This window comes from Phyllobates terribilis, unplaced genomic scaffold, assembly GCF_046119375.1.
Source record: "Phyllobates terribilis strain yellow unplaced genomic scaffold, ASM4611937v1 Scaffold_10__3_contigs__length_209671492, whole genome shotgun sequence".
Classification (NCBI taxonomy): domain Eukaryota; kingdom Metazoa; phylum Chordata; class Amphibia; order Anura; family Dendrobatidae; genus Phyllobates; species Phyllobates terribilis.
In genome coordinates, this window is record NW_027362770.1 from 101297540 (window position 1) to 101321111 (window position 23572).

A 23572-nucleotide genomic window follows, 5' to 3' on the forward strand; every position below is an offset into this window, starting at 1 on the left:
GGGAGCCATGCATACCAGGATGAGGGATTGGGTGCCTTACATACCAGGATTGGGGGATGAGGAGGCCATACATACCAGAATTGGGATGAGGGGTGCCATGTATACCAGGATGAAGGGAACCATACATAACAGAATAGGGATGCGGGGACCATGCATACCAGGATGAGGGATGGAGTGCCATGCATACCAGGATAAGGGGTACCATACATACCAGGGTAGGGATGAGGGGTACCATGCATACCAGGATAGGAATGGGGCCAATACTGAATGGAGCAATATATGGGGCCCATACTGAATGGAGGTATATATGGGCCCATATTGTATGTGGCTATATATAGGGCCCATACTGTATGTGGCTATACATGGGGCCCATACTGAATGGAGCAATATATGGGGCCCCTACTGAATGGAGCAATATATGGGGCCCACACTGAATGGAGCAATATATGTAACCCATACTGAATGGAGCAATATATGGGACCCATACTGAATGGAACAACATATGGCGTCCATGCTATAAGTGGCTATATATGGGGCTCATACTGTATGGAGCTATATATGGGGTCCATGCTACATGTGGCTATATATGGGGCCCATACTGTATGGAGCTATATATATGAAGCCCATACAGTATGGAGCTATATATGGGGCCCATACTGTATGGAGATATACAGGGTGGTCCAATAGAAGGTGGACAGAAAATAATAACATTTATTTTGATTTATATATAAAATTATATTTACTAACACAAGCATAACATTGACAATTAAATTTTATTCTGAACAGTAATAATTAAAAAACGCAGGCACTTAAACTGTTTTCCATTACAATTTGCTCAGCTTTGAAGTCGCCTCTTACACTTCGACAACCTTTTCTGCTTTTTTGCACAAGTCTCTTTGGGTATTAATTTCCTGAAATGTGTCTCTTATGTAATTTTTCAAATCACTGACACTTTTTGGTTTTCGACTATAAACTTTGTGAGGAATGAAAGTGGAATCTGATTGGTTGCTAAGGGCAACTGAGACAGTTTCACTTTACACCATGTTTGATAAATCTCCCCCTTCATAACCTTATTACACTTTCTATCCACCTGCTTTTGGACAACCCTGTATATGGGGCCCATACAGAATGGAGCTATACATGGGGCCCATACTGTATGTGGTTATATATGGGGCCCATACTGAATGGAGCAATATATGGGGCCCATACTGGATGGAGCTATACATGGGGCCCATACTGTATGTGGCTCTATATAGGGCCCATACTGTATGTGGCTATATATGGGGCCCATACTGAATGGAGCTATACATGGGGCCCATACTGTATGTGGCTATATATGGGGCCCATACTGTATGTGGCTATATATGGGGCCCATACTGTAGGTGACTATACAGTACAGACCAAAAGTTTGGACACACCTTCTCATTTAAAGATTTTTCTGTATTTTCATGACTATGAAAATTGTATATTCACACTGAAGGCATCAAAACTATGAATTAACACATGTGGAATTATATACTTAACAAAAAAGTGTGAAACAATTGAAAATATGTCTTATATTCTAGGTTCTTCAAAGTAGCCACCTTTTGCTTTGATGACTGCTTTGCACACTCTTGGCATTGTCTTGATGAGCTTCAAGAGGTAGTCACCAGAAATGGTCTTCCAACAATCTTGAAGGAGTTCCCAGTGATGCTTAGCACTTGTTGGCCCTTTTGCCTTCACTCTGCGGTCCAGCTCACCCCAAACCATCTCGATTGGGTTCAGGTCTGGTGACTGTTGAGGCCAGGTCATCTGGCGTAGCACCCCATCACTCTCCTTCTTGGTCAAATAGCCCTTACACAGCCTGGAGGTGTGTTTGGGGTCATTGTCCTGTTGAAAAATAAATGATGGTGCAACTAAACGCAAACCGGATGGAATAGCGTTGTGCGTCGCACAAAGACACGGTGGTTGGAACCAAAGATCTCAAATTTGGACTCATCAGACCAAAGCACAGATTTCCACTGGTCTAATGTCCATTCCTTGTGTTCTTTAGCCCAAACAAGTCTCTTCTGCTTGTTGCCTGTCCTTAGCAATGGTTTCCTAGAAGCTATTTTACCATGAAGGACTGCTACACAAAGTCTCCTCTTAACAGTTGTTGAAGAGATGTGTCTGCTGCTAGAACTCTGTGTGGCATTGACCTGCCTTAATCTGAGCTGCTGTTAACCTGCGAATTCTGAGGCTGGTGACTCGGATAAACTTATCCTCAGAAGCAGAGGTGACTCTTGGTCTTCCTTTCCTGGGGCGGTCCTCATGTGAGCCAGTTTCTTTGTAGCGCTTGATGCTTTTTGCAACTGCACTTGGGGACATTTTCAAAGTTTTCTCAATTTTTCGCACTGACTGACCTTCATTTCTTAAAGTAATGATGGCCACTCGTTTTTCTTTACTTAGCTGCTTTTTTCTTGCCATAACACAAGTTCTAACAGTCTGTTCAGTAGGACTGTCAGCTGTGTATCCACCAGACTTCTGCACAGCACAACTGATGGTCCCAACCCCATTTATAAGGCAAGAAATCCCACTTATTAAACTTGACAGGGCACACCTGTGAAGTGAAAACCATTTCCGGTGACTACCTCTTGAAGCTCATCAAGAGAATGCCAAGAGTGTGTTACATAGTTACATAGTTTATAAGGCCAAAAAAAAGACAAGCGTCCATCCAGTTCAGCCTATTTCTTGTGCACTGCAGCTATTCCGCAGCGTTGATCCAGGGGAAGGCAAAAAAAAAACATGCGTTATAGGCCAATTTACATCATTGAGGAAAAATTCATTTCCCGACTCCAATCTGGCAGTCAGATTAAATCCCTGGATTAATTAACTATCACTAAGCATAAGATGAAATTTTATTGTTCTCAAGAAAGGTGTCCAGGCCTCTCTTGAACTCATTAAGTGAGTTGGACATCACCACTTCCTCTCCCAGAGAGTTCCAGAATCCCCTTCTATGCTGGTGCAGGAACCTTCTTTCCTCCAGACGCATAGTGTGCCCCCTCGTCTTTGTCACCATCCTTGGTATAAACAGGTCATGGGAGAGATCTCTGTACTGCCCCCCTGATGTATTTATACATGTTTATGAGGTCTCCCCTAAGCCTTCTCTTTTTCAACGTAAATAGGCCTAATTTTGCCAACCTCTCTGGGTATTCTAGTCCCTCCATTCCCTTAATTACCTTAGTCGCCCTCCTTTTTACCCTCTCTAGCTCCAATATGTCTTTCCTGAGCACCGGAGCCCAGAACTGTGCACAATATTCTAAGTGCGGCCTTACCAGCGCTTTATACAGAGGAAGAACAATGTTCTCATCATATGCCCCTATTCCTCTTCTGATGCATGCCATGACTCTATTTGCCTTCGCAGCTGCTGCCTGACACTGGGCACTCCAATGTAATTTGCTGTTAACCAAGACGCCCAGGTCCTTCTCCATGTCAGATTTCCCCAACGGTTTCCCATTTAATATGTATGGGTGACTGCTGTTTTTCTTTCCCATGTGCATGACCTTACATTTATCGGCATTGAACCCCATTTGTCATTTTTTGGCCCAACTCCCCAATTTATCTAAATCCTCCTGTAGCTGTGCCCTATCCTCATCTGTATTAACTACGTTACAAAGTTTAGTATCATCTGCAAATATTGCTATTTTACTATGCAACCCTTCCACTAGATCATTAATAAATATATTAAATAATATAGGGCCCAAGACAGACCCTTGAGGCACCCCGCTAGTAACCCTGACACACCCTGAGCTTACTCCATTGATAACCACCCTCTGCTTTCTATCACTCAGCCAGCTATTTACCCACTTGCACACATTATCCCCCAGACCAAGCATTCTCATTTTATATACCAAACTTTTGTGTGGCACGGTATCAAACGCTTTGGAGAAGTCAAGGTATACAACATCCACTGACTCTCCCCGGTCCAGCTGTGAGCTCACCTCCTCGTAGAAGGCGATCAGGTTTGTTTGGCAGGAGCGATCCCTCATGAATCCATGTTGATATGGAGTTAGACAGTTATTATCATTAAGATATTCTACAATAGCATCTCTAAGAAATCCTTCAAACAATTTACCCACAACAGACATTAAGCTTACTGGTCTATAGTTCCCAGGGTCACTTTTAGACCCCTTTTTGAATATTGGTACCACATTTGCTTGGCACCAGTCTAGTGGGACAGTCCCTGTCCATAAAGAGTGCTTGAATATAAGATACAGCGGCCTGTCTATCACATTACTTAATTCTTTTAGTACCCGGGGTGAATGTCATCTGGGCCTGGTGACTTGTCTATTTTGATATTATTTAGGCGTTTCTGAACTTCCTCCTGGGTTAGGTGGGTGATATTTAGCAGAGGGTTTAGTTTATCACTCTGCATTTCCTCCGATAAATTGTTTTCTTTTGTGAAAACAGTGGAGAAGAAGCTATTGAGTAGGTTTGCTTTACCCTCATCGCCCTCTATGATTTTACCCAGGTTATTTTTCAATGGCCCAACGCCATCAGTTTTAATCCTTTTACTGTTTATATAGTTAAAGAACAGTTTGGGATTCGTTTTACTTTCCTTGGCAATTAGTCTCTCTGTCTCCTCTTTTGCTTTTCTTATTTGTTTCTTACAGATTTTGTTTTTTTCCCTATAAGATATTAGCGCTTCCTCGCTGCCTTCTTGTTTAAGTTTACCGAAAGCCCTTTTTTTGTTTTTCATTGCCCTCTTGACTTCCTTATTTAGCCACATTGGCTTCCTCCTATTCCTAGCCCTTTTATTCCCATAAGGTATGTACCTTGTACAGTGACTATGTAGAACTGTTTTGAAAATTTCCCATTTTCTATCCGTGCTCCTCTTACTGAAGATACTATCCCAGTCTATAAGGTGAAGGGCATCTCTTAGCTGATCAAACTTTGCCCTCCTGAAGTTCAGTGTTTTTGTGACTCCCTTGCTGGGCACCCTACTGAAGCACATGTGGAATTGTATAATGTTGTGGTCACTATTTCCCAGGTGCCCCCCGACCTGCACCCCAGTTATTCTGTCTGGCCTGTTAGTTAATATTAAGTCTAAAAGGGCCGTCCCTCTAGTTGGTTCCTGCACAAGTTGTGACAAATAATTGTCTTTGATAATTGACAGAAACCTGTTTCCTTTCTGAGATCTACAGCTTTCGGTTTCCCAGTTTATATCGGGGTAGTTGAAGTCCCCCATAATAATCACCTCATTATTTTTTGCTACTTCATCTATTTGTCTCATTAATAGACTTTCCGTGGCTTCTGCTATATTTGGTGGTTTATAACAGACTCCTATGATAATTTTATTATTGTTTTTTGCCCCATGTATCTCCACCCATAAGGACTCGACCTCCTCATTTCCCTCCCATACATCCTCCCGTATTGTAGGCTTTAGACACGTCTTTACATATAGACAGACTCCACCTCCTTTCCGATTTCTTCGATCCCTTCTAAACAGACTGTAACCCTGTAAGTTAACTGCCCAGTCATAGCTTTCATCTAACCATGTCTCGGTTATTCCCACTATGTCATAGTTACCTGTAGATATTTCTGCTTCCAGTTCATCCATCTTGTTTGTCAGGCTTCTGGCATTTGCTAGCACGCAGTTTACATGATTTTCATAGTCAAGAAAATACAGAAAAATCTTTAAATGAGATGGTGTGTCCAAACTTTTGGTCTGTACTGTATATGGGGCCCATACTGTATGTGGCTATATATGGGGCCCATACTGTATGTGGCTATATATGGGGCCCATACTGAATGTCGCAATATATGGGGCCCATACTGAATGGAGGTATATATGGGGCCCACACCGAATGGAGCAATATATGGGGCCCACAATGAATGGAGCAATATATGGGGACCATACTGTATGGAGCTGTATTTGGGGCCCATACTAAATGGAGCATCATATGGGGTCCATATTGAATGGAGCAATATATGGGGCCAATACTGAATGGAGCAATATATGGGGCCCATACTGAATGGAGCTATATATGGGGCCCATACTATATGTGTCTATATATGGGGCCCATACCGAATGGAGCAATATATGGGGCCCACATTGAATGGAGCAATATATGGGGCCCATACTGAATGGAGCTATATATGGGGCCCATACTAAATGGAGCATCATATGGGGTCCATATTGAATGGAGCAATATATGGGGTGTTATGCACACGCCCGGGCTGAGCGGCGTGTGCGTGTGATTGTAGTGATTCCACTGGACCATGAACCGGAGAGTGCCTGGAGGGGCGTGACTAAGTATCTGGCCGATCCGACCAAGATGGCACGACGGCATACGACGCCAGTGCACCAGGGAGAAACCGGGCAGAGGGACCAGGTGCTACTCCAGGTCAAACTCCGGACACGGGGGTTGACCCACACAGGGATTACTGGATCAGGCTGGTTAGGCTGGCGCACAGACTGGAGGGTATAGGCAGGCACGACTGGTATGCAGGCAGGCGGGTAAAGGCAAGTGCAGCTAGAGTGCAGACAGGGAGGCACTAGCAGGTAGGAACACAGGCGGGATAGGACCCAGTACACACTGGGACTCAGGAACAATACAGGTAGAGGGGCACAGGCAAGCACAGCTAGAGTGCAGACAGGGAGGCACTAGCAGGTAGGAACACAGGCGGGATAGGACCCAGTACACACTGGGACTCAGGAACAGGCAGGTTAGGCTGGCACAGACTGGTGGATATAAGCAAACACGGCAGGTATGCAGATGGGTGGATACAGGCGAGTATGCAGGCAGGGAGGTACTGGCCGAAAGGACGGGCTGGAGCACAGAAAGGTTAAGACCCAGTACAGACTGGGTCACAGAACCGCAGATGCGGTAGACAACCACAGCAGAGAGGGAACGCCCAAAGCGGTGGGCAAGAACAGAGCAGGACGGGGCTGCAGGAGCAGCAGGCAGAAGCAGGGCAGGACAGGACTGCCGGAGCAGCGGGCAGAAGCAGGGCAGGACAGGACTGCCGGAGCAGCGGGCAGAAGCAGGGCAGGACAGGACTGCCGGAGCAGCGGGCAGAAGCAGGGCAGGACAGGACTGCCGGAGCAGCGGGCAGAAGCAGGGCAGGACAGGACTGCCGGAGCAGCGGGCAGAAGCAGGGCAGGACAGGACTGCCGGAGCAGCGGGCAGAAGCAGGGCAGGACAGGACTGCCGGAGCAGCGGGCAGAAGCAGGGCAGGACAGGACTGCCGGAGCAGCGGGCAGAAGCAGGGCAGGCTAGAACCGCCGGAGCGGTAAGCAAAGGAGTCAGAGCAGACTAGAACCGCCGGAGCGGTGAGCAAAGGAGTCAGAGCAGGCTAGAACCGCCAGAGCGGTGAGCAAAGGAGTCAGAGCAGGCTAGGCTGAGTAGGGGGGACAGGGCTCTGTTCACACAGAACAGACAGGAAGGGAAAGGCAGAGCCAGACACCCACAGGGTACTAGCAGAGTAGTAGCTGGTGGACCACAAACTCACAAACGGGAGTACAGAGACAACAAGCAGGAGTTAGGTACGAGTTCAGACTCTGCAGAAAAAGGAAGGGAACGGACATAGAGGCAAAACAGGTAAAGGATAGGAGAGAGTTCAGACTGGAACTGAGTGTACGGAGGAGACCGACACTGCAGCGGAATACAGGAGCGGGTCTGGGAATACAGCCCCCAGAGAGGCAGGACGAACAGGCAAGGAGCGTGTTCAGACAGGACAGACAAGATACAGGAGCAGGTCTAGGTAATCGGCCCCTAGAAGGCGGGAGGAACAGGCTAGGAGCGTGTTCAGACAGGCCTGGAAATACAGCCTCCAGGATAGGCAGACAAGAGAACACAGAACGGGACCTGGCACCTTCAGAGTGCAAGCACACACTGAATGAAACACTATGCTCAGGCAGGGATAGATGGAAGCAGCTGAGCTATATACCAGGTGACAGACAGCAATAGGCTGAGGACGCACAAGGGGTGTGACCCACAGCAGGTACAAAAAGCAGGAAGTGATCGGGCGCCGCCCTTAAGCAGCAGAAACAGACACAAACAGACAGCATGGAGGGAAGCCAGAGAGACATTCTGGACAGGAGATCAAGTGCGCGCTCTTGCACAGTGGGAGATGGACCACTATGCAAGGACGCCGCCAGGTATGTTACATGGGGCCAATACTGAATGGAGCAATATATGGGGCACATACTGAATGGAGCTATACACAGGGCCCATACTGTATGTGGCTATATATGGGGCCCACACTGTATGTGGCTATATATGGGGCACATACTGAATGGAGCTATACACAGGGCCCATACTGTATGTGGCTATATATGGGGACCATACAGAATGGAGCTATATATGTGGCCCATACTAAATGGAGTTATATATGTGACCCATACTGAATGGAGCAAAATATGGGGCCCATACCGAATGGAGCTATATATGGGGCCCATTCTGAATGGAGTAATACATGGGACCCATACTGAATGGAGCAATATATGGGGCCCATGCTAAATGGAGCAATATATGGGGCCCATACTCAATGGAGCTATATATGGGGCCCATACTGTATGTTGCTATACATGGGGCCCATTCTGAATGCATCTATATATGGGGCTCATACTATATGGAGCTATATATGGGGCCCTTACTGATTGGAGCAATACATGGGGCCCGTACTGACTGGAGCAATATATATGGGGCCTGTACTGAATGCAGCAATACATGGGATCCATACTGTATGGAACAATATATGGGGCCCATTCTGTATGAAGCAATATATGGTGACCATTATTCTGTATGGAGTATTATATGGGGTACATTATACTGTCAAGAGCATTATATGGGGTCCATTATTCTGTATGGAGCACTATATGGGGTCCACTATTCACTATGGAGCATTATATGGGGTCCACTATTCTGTATTTAGCATTATATGGGGTCCATTATTCTGTATGGAGCATTATATGGGGTCCATTATTCTGTATGGAGCATTATATGAGGCCCATTATTCTGTATGAAGCATTATATGGGGTCCAATATTCTGTATGGAGCATTATATGGTGTCCATTATTCTGTATGGAGCAGTATATGGAGTCCCTTATTTTGTATAGAGCAATAAATGTGGCCCATTATGTTGTATGGAGCATTATATGGGGCTCAATATAGTGTATGGAGCAATATATGGCTTCCATTATTCTGTATGGAGCATTATATAGGGTTCGTTATACTGTATGGAGGACTATATGGTGCCCATAATACTGTATGGAGGACTATGTGGTGCCCATAATACTGTATGGAGGTGTGAGAGCAGGAGTTATTTTATCTACCCTGACTCCATTTTGATTTTTGTACATGTATTTTCTGCTTACGAGAGTGGAGTTTGAGCTAGTATGTGTGTTTTGTCCATGTCCTTTGCTCACAAAGAGAAGCCTGTGATCAGATAAGAAGGTCTTAGGAATGTCTCTGTTTAAAGAGAGTTAGCGATAAGAAACAAAACTAGAAGGTAGAGAGATTCCTAAAATCCAAAAGATGGGTGTAGACCGAATTACCTTAAGCCAATGAGATATATGTATGCTAATGCCAGCACATATGTAGAGATAAGCTGAGCCAATTATATTGCTACAACTAATGTCCAAGAAACACACTTTGCTTCACCCCAACCCTGTCTGCTTGTGTTCTGCGCTGCAGGTTTCTATTGCACAGGCGCCGGGGAGTCACTGTCATTTCCCGGCACCTGATGGCCCTTTTCTGAAATGCTGTGTTACTTCTACGCCAGATATAATGGGACATACACCTTCCAAAAACTTTGTCTTGTCAGTCCACAAAGTATTCTCCCAGAAGTCTTGGCGATCATCAAGATGTTTTCTGGCAAAACTGAGATGATCCTTTATGTTCTTTTTGCTCGGCAGTGGTTTTTGCCTTGGAACTGTGCCATGCCATTTTTGCCCAGTCTCTTTCTTATGGTGGAGTCATGAATACTGACCTTACCTTAACTGAGGCAAGTGAGGCCTGCAGTTCTTTGGATGTTGTTGTGGTTTTTTTGTGACCTCTTGGATGAGTTTTCGCTGCGCTCTTGGAGTAATTTTGGTTGGCCGGCCACTCCTGGGAAGGTTCACCACTGTTCCATGTTTTTGTCATTTATGGATAATGTTCCTGAATTTCTTTGGATCACAGCATTATGTCTAGCTTTTGAGGATCTTTTGGTCTACTTCACTTTGTCAGGCAGGTCCTATTTAAGTGATTTATTGATTGAAAGCTGGTGTGGCAGTAATCATGTCTGTGTGTGGCTAGGAAAATTGAACTCAGCTTCCCAATATATGATAAACCACAGTTAATTTATGTTTTAGGGGGGAAAGGGGAGCGATCACTTTTTCAAACCCTGTAGGTTTGGATTTCTTTTTACCTTAATAATAAATATCTTCATTTAAAAACTGCATTTTTTGTGTACTTGTGTTATCTCTGTCTAATATTTAAATTTGTTTTGCGATCTGAAACATTTAAGTGTGACAAACATGCAAAAGAATAAGAAATCAGGAAGGGGGCAAACACTTTTTCACACCACTGTATAACCCAAATGTAGTATGAAAACAATAAAAGAAAATGCAGCAGATGTACAGTATATAGACATATATAATGTTTGAGTATACGGTCATGGCCGATAGTGTTGACACCCTTTAAATTGTTCCAGAAAATGAAGTATTTTTCCCAGACAATTATTGCAATTACACGTTTTGTTATACACATGTTTATTTCCTTTGTGGGTATTGGAAACACAAAAAAAACAGAGAAAAAAGGCAAATTGGACATAATATCACACAAAACTCGAAAAATGGTCCGAACATAATTGTTGGCATCCTCAACTTAATATTTGGTTGCAGACACTTTAGAATAAATAACTGCAATCAATCGCTTAGTATAACCATCAACAAGTTTCTTACACCTCTCAACTGGATTTTTTGACCACTCTTCTTTTACAAACTGCTCCAGGTCTCTCATATTGGAAGGGTGCCTTCTCCCAACAGCAATTTTAAGATCTCTCCACAGGCGTTCAATGGGATTTAGATCCGGACTCATTGCTGGCCATTTTAGAACTCTTCAGCGCTTTGTTTCCATCCATTTCTGGGTGATTTTTGAAGTATGTTTGGGATCATTGTCCTGCTTGAAAACCCATGACCTAGGACGCATACCCTGCATTCTGACATTGGGCACTACAATGCAACCCAAAATCCTTTGATAAGCTTCAGATTTCATGATGCCTTGCACAAAGTTAAGGCACCCAGTGCCAGAGGCAGCAAAACAACCCTAAACATCTTTGAACCTCCACTATATTTGACTGTAGGTACTGCGTTAATTTCTTTGTAGGCCTCATTTCATTTTCGGTAAACAGTAAAATGTTGGGCTTTACCAAAAAGCTCTATCTTGGTCTCATCTGTCGAAAAACAACATTTTCTCAGAAGGATTTTGGCTTACTCACGTACAATTTTGACAAACTGCAGTCTAGCTTTTTATATCTTTTTGTCAGCAGTGGGATCCTCCTGGTCCTCCTGCCATTTCAATTTATTCAAATGTCGACGTACAGTTTACAATGACACCGACGCACCCTGAGCCTGCAGTACAGCTTGAATTTCTTTGGAACTTGATTGGCGCTGCTTATCCATCATCTGGACTATCCTGCATTGCAACCTTTCTTCAATTGTTCTCTGCCGTCCACGTTCAGGGAGATCGGCTACAGTGACATGGGTTAAAAACTTCTTGATTATATTGAGCACCATGGACTAAGGAACATCAAGATCACTGGGCATGGAATTGAAACCTTGATATTTTCAACAATTTTGGTTCTCAAGTCCTCAGACAGTTTTCTTCTTTCTTTTCTCCATGTTTAGTGTGGGACAAACAGACACACAATACAAAGATTGAGTCAACTTTTCCCTTTTTACATGGTTTCAGGTGTGTTTTTCACCACACCTGGTACATGTCACAGGTGATTTTGACAAGCATCACATGCTTGAAACAAAGTTGTTTACTCACAATTATGGAAAAGTGCAATCAATTTTGTCCATACCATTTTTGGGGTTTTGTGTGAAATTATGTCCAATTTGCATTTTTTTCAGTTTTTTTGTCTTGTTCCAGTACACACAAAGGAAAATAACGTGTATAACAAAACATTGCAATTGCAATAATTTTCTGGGAAAAATACTTATTTTTCTGGAACAATTTTAAGGGTGCCAACACTTTTGGCCATGACTGTACATTTGAGCCAATTCAATTCATCAATCGCGTAGAAAATGACACACAACTAAAGAAGTTTATTTGCTGCCACGTTATCCGATCCAATACTATCAGAGGTTGTAGTTAAGGTAGTCCCTTTCTGCAAATGCATAATGAGAAGTTGCCCCATCTTGTTGGAAAAGCAGTTTGGCAAAGTTAGTTCTGGTACTGGATTGTGACACAACCACATCGCCCAACATGTTTAGTTATCTAATAATATCCACAGTTGTATGGAAGAAAAGAACACATTTGCTGGACAGTGCACCCCACACTGTGACTACTGGCTGGGTCAGTTGAGATGTTAAAGTCAAATGAGTATTTTCATCTGCTAAATACACAGTTATGCCTGTTCACATTGCCTGACAATATGTGACTGTCCTCCAGAAGACCATGTGACAGTCTTGGACAGTACAGCTTCAATTCCAATTTGTGCATTAGGCTTTGCAGAACGTTCTCGGTATGGATAGCTGCTGGGACGCACATTGTGTGGATTTTTTCGGACCGTTCACAAAGGTCAAACCAACTCCCATTTTGTTTTCCTCTTTCATAGACGTCCTAGGACATCCAGTTTTTGGTGTAGTAACCACTGCACCCTTTGTTAATAATTTGTCTCTTCACAAGCTACGAGGATTCCGGTCATTTAATTATTCATTAACCAATTACACACCCCTTTAATGCCTAATGTATGTAAATAAGACAAATGACTGCTTGCGACTTGGGTAAAAAATGGCCACAGCAGCTTTTACATTATTACAATACAAAACCTGGAGCGCCCACAACAATGGCGACCCCACAACTTTATAAACAAAGTAAATATTTACTTATCTACATAAAAGGCTAATAGGTCTAGACCAGAGGCAAACACCACGACCTTGAGAATTTTTCCTGGCCACACCACACCAGCCCAGGGAGTAAGGTATTAGCAGCACACAGTTATTACCCCTAACCATGCAGGACCTATGCCCGCTATTTATATTGGGATGGAACTGAAGTTACTATCCCCCCAATAGTGCCCTCCATCCGAAAGGACATCACACTTAACGAGAATCTAACCCAGACCTACCCCCTCTGCTTTGACAAAAATTGGACACAGTTGAAAGCATGTCCATCAATCAACTATATTTCCCCTCCTACACCCATATATTACTATTATTATTATTATCATTATTTTTTTTTAACAAATAGGGGCAAGTGGGCGGGATGTCAGTTAAACTTTTCACCCCTCACATTTTATTGCCCACTCACCTCCCCTTAGCCAATCAGGGCAGGTCCACCACTAATCAATGCAAACCTTTTTCCTTTCCTGTTCATATCCTTTAACCCCTTCACTCCCACCCTCTGCCTTGTCATGATGCTGTATGCCCTATTTGGGCTCCCTGGCTATTCTAATATAATAACTTCTCAGACACGTTGGTGCCAAATGCTACTTTGCATTATTGCTCTACATTTTCAGTCTAAACTAATACAGCTCCTATTAAAGTCAATGGGAGAAAAATGGATACATACAGCCTACTTCCCCAGTGGTCACATCCAGCAATTTCTACAAAAAATTGTCATTGCTATGACTCCATAATACATGTTTGATAAATATCATTGTTTAGAGTTCTATCAGAGAGAGAGAGATCGCCTTGTTGCGGCTGTTGGGCACACATGAAATGGCCATCTTGTGCATTAATACCTTCATATTATAAGTAGATTCTATATAGCAGTAATGCAGTTAATTATTCATACATTCAATGTCTGCACACATTTTAATTCTTACAGAGGCTGCTGTATTCTTTTGTTTGTATATTATGCAGTTATAGCTTGCACCTGTTCACACTTGCTTTATTCTGTTAGGAGGTGCTGATCAGTTTTTTGTATAGTGTACCATTTGAGGTGTTGACTGAGTTTCTCCTCCCATTTGCCCAAGGCTATGTTTAATTAATACTGGCATGCCTGCCCCTGGAAATTCATGTTTGATAAATATTAGGTTTAGGGTCCTACCAGAGAGATATTGCATTGTTGTGGCTGGTGGGCTCTCATTTATTGGCCTATTTATGCTCTGAGTACCAACATTCACAGTAATGCAGTTTATATTTCATACTAGATGGTGGCCCGATTCTAATGCATCGGGTATTCTAGAATATGTATGCGGCCGACAGGGCGCAATGAGCAGAGCGGTGTTTAAATTTGGCTCCAAAATCGCTGATTGGTCGAGGCCGGCAAAAGTGACCAATCACCAAAGCGGTGTTAAAATTTGGCGGCTATATCGCAGATTGGTCACGGCCGGCGGTCGCGACTAACCAGCAGAGCGGGGTTTAAATTTGGCGCCAATAATGCTGATTGGTTGCGGCCGGCGGTCGCGACCAATCAGCAGAGCATTATTTAAATTTGGCGCCAATAATGGTGATTGGTCACGGCCGGGACCAATCAGCAGAGCGGTGTTTAAATTTGGCGCCAATAATGCTGATTATTTATGACTGGTAACCGCGACTAATTAGCAGAGCGGGGTTTAAATTTGGCGGCAATAATGCTGATTGGTCACGGCCAGCGAACGCGACCCAATAGCAGAGCGGGGTTTAAATTTGGCGCCTATATCGCAGATTGGTCACGGCCGGCGGTCGCGACCAATCAGCAGAGCGGTGTTTAAATTTGGCGCCAAAATCGCTGATTGGTCGCGGCCGGCAACTGCGACCAATCAGCAAAGCGGTGTTGAAATTTGGCGACTATATCGCTGATTGGTCACGGCCGGCGGTCGCGACTAATCAGCAGAGCGGGGTTTAAATTTTGCGCCAATAATGCTGATTGGTTGCGGCCAGCGAACGTGACCAATCGGCGGAGCGGGGTTTAAATTTTGCGGTAATAATGGTAATTGGTCATGGCCGCGACCATTCAGCAGAGCGGTGTTTAAATTTTGCGGCAATAATGCTGATTAGTCACGGCCGGCAATTTGGCGCCAACAATGCTGATTAGTCGCGGCTGGCAACCGCGACCAATCAGCAGAGCGGGGTTTAAATTTGGCGCCAAAATCGCTGATTGGTGGCGGCCGGCGGTCGCGACCAATCAGCAGAGCGGGGTTTAAATTTGGCGCCAATAATGCTGATTGGTCGCAATCGCCGGCCGCGACCAATCAGCAGAGCGGTGTTTAAATTTGGCTCCAAAATCGCTGATTGGTCAAGGCCGGCAAAAGTGACCAATCACCAAAGCGGTGTTAAAATTTGGCGGCTATATCGCAGATTGGTCACGGCCGGCGGTCGCGACTAATCAGCAGAGCGGGGTTTAAATTTGGCGCCAATAATGCTGATTGGTTGCGTCCGGCGGTCGCGACCAATCAGCAGAGCATTATTTAAATTTGGCGCCAATAATGGTGATTGGTCACGGCCGGGACCAATCAGCAGAGCGGTGTTTAAATTTGGCGCCAATAATGCTGATTATTTATGACTGGTAACCGCGACTAATCAGCAGAGCGGGGTTTAAATTTGGCGGCAATAATGCTGATTGGTCACGGCCAGCGAACGCGACCCAATAGCAGAGCGGGGTTTAAATTTGGCGCCTATATCGCAGATTGGTCACGGCCGGCGGTCGCGACCAATCAGCAGAGCGGTGTTTAAATTTGGCGCCAAAATCGCTGATTGGTCGCGGCCGGCAACTGCGACCAATCAGCAAAGCGGTGTTGAAATTTGGTGACTATATCGCTGATTGGTCACGGCCGGCGGTCGCGACTAATCAGCAGAGCGGGGTTTAAATTTTGCGCCAATAATGCTGATTGGTCGCGGCCAGCGAACGTGACCAATCGGCGGAGCGGGGTTTAAATTTTGTGGCAATAATGGTGATTGGTCATGGCCGCGACCATTCAGCAGAGCGGTGTTTAAATTTTGCGGCAATAATGCTGATTAGTCACGGCCGGCAATTTGGCGCCAACAATGCTGATTAGTCGCGGCTGGCAACCGCGACCAATCAGGAGAGCGGGGTTTAAATTTGGCGCCAAAATCGCTGATTGGTGGCGGCCGGCGGTCGCGACCAATCAGCAGAGCGGGGTTTAAATTTGGCGCCAATAATGCTGATTGGTCGCAATCGCCGGCCTCGACCAATCAGCAGAGCGGTGTTTAAATTTGGCGCCAAAATCGCTGAATGGTCGCGGCTGGCAACCGCGACCAATCAGCAGAGCGGGGTTTAAATTTGGCGCCAATACTGCTAATTGGTCATGGCCAGCAACCGCGACCAATCAGCAGAGCGGGGTTTAAATTTGGCGCCAATACTGCTGATTGGGCGCGGACGGCGACCGCGACTAATCAGCAGAGCGGTGTTTAAATTTGGCGCCAATACTTCTGATTGATGTCGGCCGGCAACCGCGACCAATCAGCAGAGCAGGGTTTAAATTTGGCGCCAATACTGCTGATTGGTCACGGCCGGCAACAGCGACCAATCAGCAGAGCGGGGTTAAATTTGGCGCCAATACTGCTGATTGATCTCGGCCGGCAACCGCGACCAATCAGCAGAGCGGGGTTTAAATTTGGCGCCAATAATGCTGATTGGTCGCAATCGCCGGCCGCGACCAATCAGCAGAGCGGTGTTTAAATTTGGCTCCAAAATCGCTGATTGGTCGAGGCCGCCAAAAGTGACCAATCACCAAAGCGGTGTTAAAATTTGGCGGCTATATCGCAGATTGGTCACGGCCGGCGGTCGCGACTAATCAGCAGAGCGGGGTTTAAATTTGGCGCCAATAATGCTGATTGGTTGCGTCCGGCGGTCGCGACCAATCAGCAGAGCATTATTTAAATTTGGCGCCAATAATGGTGATTGGTCACGGCCGGGACCAATCAGCAGAGCGGTGTTTAAATTTGGCGCCAATAATGCTGATTATTTATGACTGGTAACCGCGACTAATCAGCAGAGCGGGGTTTAAATTTGGCGGCAATAATGCTGATTGGTCACGGCCAGCGAACGCGACCCAATAGCAGAGCGGGGTTTAAATTTGGCGCCTATATCGCAGATTGGTCACGGCCGGCGGTCGCGACCAATCAGCAGAGCGGTGTTTAAATTTGGCGCCAAAATCGCTGATTGGTCGCGGCCGGCAACTGCGACCAATCAGCAAAGCGGTGTTGAAATTTGGCGACTATATCGCTGATTGGTCACGGCCGGCGGTCGCGACTAATCAGCAGAGCGGGGTTTAAATTTTGCGCCAATAATGCTGATTGGTCGCGGCCAGCGAACGTGACCAATCGGCGGAGCGGGGTTTAAATTTTGCGGCAATAATGGTGATTGGTCATGGCCCCGACCATTCAGCACAGCGGTGTTTAAATTTTGCGGCAATAATGCTGATTAGTCACGGCTGGCAATTTGGCGCCAACAATGCTGATTAGTCGCGGCTGGCAACCGCGACCAATCAGCAGAGCGGGGTTTAAATTTGGCGCCAAAATCGCTGATTGGTGGCGGCCGGCGGTCGCGACCAATCAGCAGAGCGGGGTTTAAATTTGGCGCCAATAATGCTGATTGGTCGCAATCGCCGGCCGCGACCAATCAGCAGAGCGGTGTTTAAATTTGGCGCCAAAATCGCTGATTGGTCGCGGCTGGCAACCGCGACCAATCAGCAGAGCGGGGTTTAAATTTGGCGCCAATACTGCTAATTGGTCATGGCCAGCAACCGCGACCAATCAGCAGAGCGGGGTTTAAATTTTGCGCCAATACTGCTGATTGGGCGCGGATGGCGACCGCGACTAATCAGCAGAGCGGTGTTTAAATTTGGCGCCAATACTTCTGATTGATGTCGGCCGGCAACCGCGACCAATCAGCAGAGCAGGGTTTAAATTTGGCGCCAATACTGCTGATTGGTCACGGCCGGCAACCGCGACCAATCAGCAGAGCGGGGTTAAATTTGGCGCCAATACTGCTGATTGATCTCGGCCGGCAACCGCGACCAATCAGCAGAGCGGGGTTTAAATTTGGCGCCAATACTGCTGATTGGTCGCGGTGGCCGGCCGCGACCAATCAGCAGAGCGGTGTTTAAATTTGGCGCCAATAATGCTGATTAGTCGCGGCCGGCATCCGCGACCAATTAGCAGAGCGTTGTTTAAATTTGGCGCCAATCTCGCTGATTGGTCGCTGACTCCAGCCGCGACCAATCAGCAGAGCGTTGTTTAAATTTGGCGCCAATCTCGCTGATTGGACGCGTCTAGCGGCCGCGGTGTTTAACTTTAGCGCCAAGATCACTGATTGGTCGCGTGCGGAGAGCGCGACCAATCAGCGAATTGTATTGGTGAGGACCGGGGAGCGGAATCGTATTAGTGAGGACCGGGGAGCGCCGCTGCCTGTGCGGCTACTTCCGCTGCGAGAAGCCGGGAGATGAGCGACTGCTCGCAGCAGAAGTATCCCGACCCGCAGCGCCGCTCCCCGGTCCTCCCTTCACACCGTAGCCGCTGATGTCCCCACAGTATCCGAATGGTGTTACTAAGGTCCGGACATTTGTGTTAAAAATCGCTGATTGGTCGCTGGAGCTGCCCGCGACCAATCACCGATTTGGGCGCTAAATTTAAATATCGGCCGCGACCAATCACTGATCTTGGCTCCACATTTAAACACCGCTGTGCTGATTGGTCGCCGACGCTGGGCGCGACCAATCATCGATTTTGGCGCCACATTTAAATAGCGCCGGCGACCAATCAGCGATTTTTAACACAAATGTCCGGACCTTGGTAACACCATGCGGATACTGTGGGGACATCAGCGGCTAGGGTGTCAAGGGAGAACCAGGGAGCGGCGCTGCGGGTCGGGATACTTCTGCTGCGAGCGCCTGCTCATGTCCCGGGTTCTCACAGCGGAAGTATCCGCACAGGCAGCGCCGCTGACATCCATGCGGCTAGGGTGTGAAGGGAGGACCGGGGAGCGGCGCTGACATCCAATTGGTCGTGGCCGCTATTTAAATGTGCCGCACAAATCGGTGATTGGTCGCGGTCTTGGCCCGCGACCAATCACTGATCTTGCCACAAAAGTTAAACATTACTGTGACTGTGCTGATTGGTCGCGGACGCTGCCCGCGACCAATCACCGATTTGGGCGCCAAATTTAAATATCGGCCGCGACCAATCACCGATCTTGGCTCCACATTTAAACACCGCTGTACTGATTGGTCGCGGACGCTATTTAAATGTGGCGCCAAAATCGATGATTGGTCGCGCCGAGCGTCGGCGACAAATCAGCACAGCGGCGTTTAAATTTGCCTCCCATCTCGCTGATTGGTCGCGGTGGCCGGCCGCGATTAATCAGCAGAGCGGCGTTTAAATTTGCCGGACATCTCGCTGATTGGTCGCGGTGGCCGGCCGCGACCAATCAGCAGAGCGGCGTTTAAATTTGCCGCCTATCTCGCTGATAGGTCACGGCCGGCCACCGCAACCAATCAGCAGAGCGGCGTTTAAATTTGCCGCCCATCTCGCTGATTGGTCGCGGTCGGCCACCGCGTCCAATCAGCAGAGCGGCGTTTAAATTTGCCACCCATCTCGCTGATTGGTCACGGCCGGCCACCGCGACCAATCAGCACTGCGGTGTTTAAATTTGCTGCCCATCTCGCTGATTGGTCACGGCCGGCCACCGCGACCAATCAGCAGAGCGGCGTTTAAATTTGCCGCCCATCTCGCTGATTGGTCACGGCCGGCCACCGCGACCAATCAGCACAGCGGCGTTTAAATTTGCCGCCCATCTCGCTGATTGGTCGCGGCCGGCCACTGCGACCAATCAGCAGAGCGGCGTTTAAATTTGCCGCCCATCTCGCTGATTGGTCGCGATCGGCCGGCCACCGCGACCAATCAGCAGAGCGGCGTTTAAATTTGCCGCCCATCTCGCTGATTGGTTGCGGTGGCCGGCCGCGATTAATCAGCAGAGCGGCGTTTAAATTTGCCGCCCATCTCGCTGATTGGTCGCGGTCGGCTGGCCACCACGACCAATCAGCACAGCGGCGTTTAAATTTGCCGCCCATCTCGCTGATTGGTCGCGGTCGGCCACCGCGAACAATCAGCACAGCGGCATTTAAATTTGCCGCCCATCTCGCTGATTGGTCGCGGCCGGCCACGGCGACCAATCAGCAGAGCGGCGTTTAAATTTGCTGCCCATATCGCTGATTGGTCGCGGCCGGTCACCGCGACCAATCAGCGTCATATTAGTGTGGGCCCGGTAGCGGCGCTGCTTGTGCAGCTCCGTATTAGCGAGGACCGGCGCTGCCTGTGTGGCTCCTTCTGCTGCGAGAAGCCGGGAGCCGCTCATCTCCCCGCTGCATCGCCGCTGACCTCCGTCCGGCAGATGAGCCGCTAACGGTCGCCATCTTTTTTCAGAAATCCCGCGGCGCTGATTGGCCGCTGCCGGACCAATGAGCGACGTGGGATTTCCTGGACAGACAGACAGACAGACAGACAGAAAGACAGACAGACAGTCAGACAGACGGGATAAGACAATTATATATATAGATAGTCAATGTTTGCATATAAATATATCTTAGCGTATAGAGAGATCACTGCTGTATCCTTTGGCTTGTGTATTCCAGCAGTTTCTGTGATGTGCCTCATCTATTGGATAATTGATCACCATTTTGCTTCCAATTTCACTCAAAATGTAATTGAATGGGTAATGCAAAATCAGAAGAAAACTTGGTATGATTTGCAGGCTGTTTTCTCACAGATTTCCTTTCTATGTGTAAATCTTACCATAGGCCATCAAACATCCAAGCCCACACTGCTTGTACCACACAACTTTACCAGGTCCTGCCCTACACTATGTACATCGCTACAGAGTATGCTGATGCATAATAGAAAAAAATGATGGAAAAATAAGTAGTAAGACCATATCAATACATTTCAATCCAATTTTTTTTTTAAATGAAAATGGAATTTTTATTTTATACGCTTATATAGCACCATTAATTCCACAGTTTTTTTACAGATGTTATCGGTACTGTTCCCATTGGGGTTCACAATCTACATTCCCTATCAGTATGTCTTTGGAATGTGGGAGGAAATCAGAGAACCTGGAGGAAACCCACACAAACACAGGGAGAACATACAAACTCCTTGCAGATGTTGTCCTTGGTGGAATTTGAACCCAGGACTCCAGTGCTGCAAGGCTGCAGTGCTAACCACTGAGCCACCTTGCTGCCCGAATATAACATGCACAAGAGAGAAATCATTTAAGCTGCCTTGTGACTTGACATTATACAGCCTAGAACCCCCATAACTCAAGGTCAGGGTCTGATTCTTCCTTTTATTGGGTGAGGTATCTTTTCAGGATTTTTCAATCTTATTAAAAATCTGAGAAGAGAGAAATATGTCAGTAAATATGAAAATAGCTAGATATATATTATATATTGCATAATAGTGTCTGGAGGAGGGCAGGACTGAGTAGTCTGTGGCAGCGAGATGGGGTCAAGCAACAGTGAGCCTCAAATGTGTCATATACTGACCTTGATGGATATACATCTGTAAAGTTGTTCTCGAAATGAAGATCACGCAGTCTAGGACACTCATCTCAAGGTCCAGATCTCATTCTACATTTCTGAGTGATAATCCGGTCTGTCTTTAGATTTTTCCAGGATCTTATAATTAGAACCTATAGAGAAATAATAGGTCATTACTTTTAGCCAGACATCAGTGGCTCAAACCCCCCACACCAGTTTAATCTGGAGGGTCAGGCATTTGCGGAAGTCTTTGTCATAGCGTCATCAAGCGGTGTTGCCATTTGACTTGTAGTAGCTGTAAATTGCATCCTGGTATACAAACAGGTCAGTGCATCGCTCTTGGTGTTTTTGACCCATGATGCTACCTAGCACTGAAAAAGCTTGTAGCCAGTTGTTCATGGTCTTTACGACCCCTGATTTATATTCAAATGGCCAATCTGTAAATCTACATTTCTTGTCCACCAAGTACTCAAATCTGAGCCCCAAGTCTGTGTACATTGAGAGTCATCATCTGAAGTTGGGTTCTGAGGGGTCGAATTTGCCGCAGGAACTTTATCGCTATGGTCATGACTTGTCGGCTTGACCTATTGGTGCTGACTCTATTGTGTGAGAACCTCGAGGCACTGGATGACACCTTCTGAAGGTGAAGAAGGGGAAAACCATCTATAGGATCTTGACCACTTAACCCTATTAATTTACTGTAACTACTGCTTCCGGCCGTACGTATGACAAAAAACTGCGTGATTCCCACCTACAAATCTTCACAATTTCTGTACTTAAACCGCATACAGCTGCTTCCGTAGCAGCCCCTATCCGTAAAGAATGAGGAGCAAAGCTAAAAGAGTCTAAACCCAACTGACTTAAACTGGTCCTGAAAACCTCCGTGTACTGGTACTTTGATAGGAAGATGCCATCCTCATGATATAGCAACGGACCCTCCCAGCGCCTACGACTACCCATAAAAGCTAAAAAAGCCCTTAAAGGACACATAACCGACCCTTGTACGGTCTCTAAACTGATCTTTTTTCCCTTCCTCATTTGATCTATTTTGGAATGCTTAAGCCATAGTTCTAAACCTTTTTCCATAGTTACGACCTCATGGGCTAATAAGTCCCCAGATTTTTTCCTGGACGGAGCCACCAGCGCACTTATCCGTTACGCACCAAAAAAATGCTAATGAAAAGGCTAACTGGAACAGACTCAGCTCAAACTCAGAATAGCATATTCCCTCCAACTCAGAACCTAAATGTTCCAAAAGATCAAAAGACACTGGGCGCCAACTGTCCTTCCTAGCTCTACCCCTACTGAAACCTTTTATGGCCTTTCGCACCAAGAAATGTTTAATGATGTCTGTCTGTAACCCCCCTTAATTTGCAACCAAAAGCCAAACCTGAAACCAGCCGATTCATCCTTGACACCGATCAACCTTCTAATGCTCCTTCGCTCAGCCACAAAAGCAACAGCCCTACTTTATTGAGCCTATGTCTTTCTGGTCCCACCTGATCGCTGGCCTAATTACCTTCCTTTGACGAAACTGCTTGTCATATCTCAACCACGTCTGGCCCCAGTATACTCTATATGCTTCCCCAATAGAGTCCAGATAGCAAAAAAGGCCCGAACAGTTCTCTGGAGCTTTTTCCCCTATGACACTTGCCTGGATGGCAAATACTTGCATCCAGATAGCGAATGTCTGCGGAATCAACCGCCACTTCCGCTTTAACTCATCATCTTTTTTGATATCATCAGTCCTCCTTTTGTCAAGATTAAACTTTTCCAGCGGCAAAAGGGAAAATATTTCAACATACTCATCCCTCCATACCTGCTCCCTTACTTCCTTCTTTAAATGAGCCCCCAACGGATCCTCAAAGCAAAAGTACACTTCCCCCCTGGCCCAATCATCCAAATTAATTTTTAC